Source organism: Canis lupus, chromosome 6 (genome assembly GCF_003254725.2).
Source record: "Canis lupus dingo isolate Sandy chromosome 6, ASM325472v2, whole genome shotgun sequence".
Lineage (NCBI taxonomy): Eukaryota > Metazoa > Chordata > Mammalia > Carnivora > Canidae > Canis > Canis lupus.
In genome coordinates, this window is record NC_064248.1 from 4290372 (window position 1) to 4294881 (window position 4510).

Sequence of the window (4510 nt, forward strand, 5' to 3'; positions counted from 1 at the left end):
CATGGCAGGATGGAACAATGGTGACATTCATGAGTCAGCATTAGGTCAGTCCTGCTCCTGTCAAGGCTCATTATTTGTTGCTTTTAAGAGGGAGGCTTTTTGCCTGCAGCTAAGCCACCAACACCCACGGGGAAAGGGAAACGCATGTGGATCTGCCCTGGTGTGTTTGAATTGTACATGTTGCGTTTCTTGGCAGTCCGGGCCATCAGACCGCGAGGACTCCACCACAAAGCAGCCATCTGCTGGCAGGGCAGGTGCCGGGCCTGCCTTCCCGCTTTCTCTCAGGCACGCCCAGGGCCTGCTCAGAACTGGGGCAGAGAAGAGACTAGGCCTGGAGTCCGCAGAGCTTGGGGTGCCAAGGGGAGCCGCTAAGGAACCAGCCCGCAGCACCCACGGGGAGAACCTTTCGTGACGGTGTACAGGAGTTTTTATTGGTGCGGTCTTTCCAAGATCGCTTTTGCAAGAGCTATCAGATGCGCTTACAAGCGTCAGGACACCTGGATCCTTAAATCTTATGTCCGGGAGGTGGGATAAAGACAGAGCTCCCTTGAAGGTGTGGTCGGGGGGCGGGCAGAGGCCGGAGGAGCCTCAGGGTCCTTCTTGGCAAATCTGTACTCTTGCATCTCACAACTGGCAGCTGCTGGCAGCTCCGCCCAGCGCTCGATATGGGCACTGCGCAAAGACTTCCCTTTGCAAAAAAGAAAAACAATTGCTCACGGTGGGCTTCACAGAGGACTCTAACAATTCAATTTTATAACTGTCCTGTCCTGCTTAGGGACACTCGCTGGTGTGAAACTCACACATTCAACAGATGAAATAAGATAAGTATTCATCAAAACTGCCTCTCCCCCCCCCCCCCAGATTCTGTTGGAGCTCGAAAAACAAACCTAACAAGCAAAAATCAATATGGCTCGTTCCGATTCGATACATGACCCCAAACAGCGCGTCCATCAGCGTGTGCGCACACAGTCGGCTTTGTGCTCGGACCTCTCCCTTTTGCAGAGTGAAATACTGAGGCACGAGGATGTCAGCCTATTCCCTGGGGCCCCGGGCGAGGCAGAGAACATCGGGCAAGATTGAAGTCAAGGCCTCTTCTGCTCCATCTCCCAGCAAACAGCTGCTTGTCAGGTGTTTACATTCTGCAGGGCGAGGAGAAACAGGAGCAATTAAAAACAAAAGCCTTCTATCCATCCGTAGCGTTACCCGAGCCTAGCTGGGTCTGCAGCTTGTAATGTGTTATTTATTTTTGGTTTTAATTGCTGGCAGTCCCAGAAACATTAGTGTTATATATAGTGCTAGGCTCAGCAGGAGTAATTAAAAGGCGGGGGCCCTCGTGGTTGGTAGTAAAATACCAAGTGCTGGCTGTTTAAGAAAAATGTGCCATTGATTTGCCATCAGCAGAACACGGGGTGGTTAGGGAGGAGCAGAAGAGAGACTCCAGGCAGAAAAATCTCACCGATCAGAGAAGGTTGATACACAGGCCGACGTGTGCTGAATTTTAGAAAAAATACGACTGATTTGGATCAAGCTTTTAAGCAGTGCCATGGCTAGGAAGAAGAACCAATGCTTATTCAATGCAGTGCCAGGTACTTAAATCTGCATAATCTCATTTAAAACTCATGAGACCCTTTCCAGGCTGGTGTTGACGTTCTTCTCAGTATCTGTTACACGGGGGACAAAAACAGAGTCCAGACGGCTCTACTTTGCTCAACCAGAAGATTTTTTCCGGCCCTCTCTGGGAGGCAGATCATGGTGAATTTTTCTCTTGTTCTGCTTTGGTTCTGATGCTCTGGAGAGGGATGGGCAGAGGGAAGGGAAGTAAGATGGTGAAGGGGACCGAACAACGGGAGTTTGTGTAAAGACGTAGAAAGGTGGAAGAAATGGTGGACTCACGAAATGATCGTCGCCTGTAATTATTACTCATTGTACAAATACTGAGCATCAGTCTCAAAGAGCTTGAAAGAAGCTTTCCAGAGCATGGGAAATATGGTGCCATGTATGTGCTCACAATACGCATGGATGACAGGGTCTAGTTTATGCATGGCTTTGCTCCCAAGTAGAAAGGGCTGACCCTTATCCCTCACTAGAATTATTCTGTGGTTTCCCAAAACCTTATTTTGAACGATTTCCAACCACACAGGAATATTGAGGGCATGTTGCAGAACACAGCCAGTGTTGAATATTACATGGAACAGGTACCACCATAAGGGCTTTTCATGCGCTACCTCAATTAATCCTCCCCCAGATGCCGTGATGTTATCATTATTACTGCTACTATCACCATCCTCACTTTTTAGGGGAGGACACTGAGGCACAAAATGCTTAAGAAACCGGTTCAAATCACCATGTTTGTATCCTTTGGATAAATCCCCAGGAGTGCAATTGCTGGGTCTCAGGGTAACTCTATTTTTAACTTTCTGAGGAATCTCCACACGGTTTTCCAGAGTGGCTGCACCAGTTTGCATTCCTATCAACAGTGCAAGAGGGTTCCCCTTTCCACATCCTCACCAGCATCTGTTATTTCCTGACTTGTTTATTTTATTTTATTTTATTTTTAATTTTTTTAATTTTTATTTATTTATGATAGTCACAGAGAGAGAGAGAGAGAGAGAGAGGCAGAGACATAGGCAGAGGGAGAAGCAGGCTCCATGCACCGGGAGCCCGACGTGGGATTCAATCCCGGGTCTCCAGGATCGCGCCCTGGGCCAAAGGCAGGCGCCAAACCGCTGCGCCACCCAGGGATCCCCTGACTTGTTAATTTTAGCCATTCTCACTGGTGTGAGGTGGTATCTCATTGTGGTTTTGATTTGCATTTCCCTGATGTCCAGTGATGTTGAGCGTTTTTTCATGTGTCTGTTGGCCATTTGTATGCCTTCTTTGGAGAAATGTCTATTCATGTCTTCTGCTCATTTCTTGACTAGATTATTTGTTTTATGGGTGTTGAGTTTGATAAGTTCTTTACAGATCTTGGATATTAGCCCTTTATCTGAGAAGACATTGGCAAATATTTTCTCCCATTCTGTAGGTTGCTGTTTAGCATAGTGATTTGAAGGGGCCCATGCACCTCAATGTTTACAGCAGCAATGTCCACAAAAGCCAAACTATCAAAAGAGTCTAGATGTTCATCAACAGATGAATGGATAAAGAAGATGTTTATATTGGAATATTAGATGTAATGTTGGAATATTACACAGCCATCAAAAAGAATGAAATCTACCATTTGCAATGATGTGGATGGAACTAGAAGTATTATGCTAAGTGAAATAAGTCAATCAGAAAGACAAATATATGATTTCATTCATATGTGGAATTTAAGAAACAGATAAACACTAGGGAAGGGAGGGGAAAAATAAAATAAGATGAAATCAGAGAGGGAGACAACCTGTAGAGACTCTTAACTCCAGCAAACAAACAGGGCTGCTGGAGGGGAGATGGGTGGGGAACGGAGTAGCTGGGTGATGGGCATTAAGGAGGGCATAGGATGTAATGAGCACTGGATGTTATATTCAATTGATGAATCACTAAACTCTACCTCCGAAACTAAAATAAGAAAAAAGAAAAAAAAAAAAAAAAGGAACTGACCCAAGTTTATGCAACTAAGAAAGGAAGGGGCTTGTATTGCAATGTAGACAGCCTGGTTGCAGAGCAAGGTTCTTGACCACTGCACTGTTTTGGTTCTGAACAACTATTAACATTCTTTTCAGGAGCCTGAATATTGGCTCAGGAGACTGGAAGCAAGGCAGTGTGGTAGGCTTGCTCCTGGGTAATGATGTTCTCAGGGAAGTCCAGATAGGCATACCACAGGGAAGGCAATGGGCAATCAGTAGAGGCCCAGGTCATTTTGGAGGCCATAGGCATCTAGTCAGTGGACTTCGCAGGGGAAAGCCCGAAGAAAGGATTTTTAGGAAGGAGCCAAGAAGGGTAGCCATTCCCTGAAACAGGACCACAGTTTATAGCTGAAGAGGTTGTGACCCATACAAAGACATTTAACTGAGGGGTGAGTGAGGCTGGAGTCAGTCCAGGCTCTGCTTTCCAAGATGTGTTCTTGTGGGTCTATTCTAAGGAAGTCCAAAGAACCAGAGGTGCCCAAACTGTGGACCTTTGGAGCTCTGTGTGCCCCAAGAGGCACTGATCCAATTTATATAGTGGAATTTTCCAGGCTAGCCCTCAGCCCAGATGTACCAACAGAGTGAAGGTGTTCCCCTGGAACCTACTAAGATGTCCAAGACCTAGGAATTCTCTTTCGTTGATCTCAGCTCTTTGGCTCAGCCCACCTCTATTGGTGGCTTAAGTGGCTGGTCTGGGACTCCTAACTACAGTTGTTGAAATAATGGGAGAAGTAAAGGAAAAGAGACTTTAACTTTGCCTGGAATTTTAAAATCTCTCTAGCATATGTTGAGCCTCTCTAAATTTCGATGACCTGCAGAAAAGCCCACATAGCAAGCTTAGAGTCTACTATGCCCAGGTTCAGTTGATGCCAAGATGTGGAAGGAGGTAACCATGAAGACAC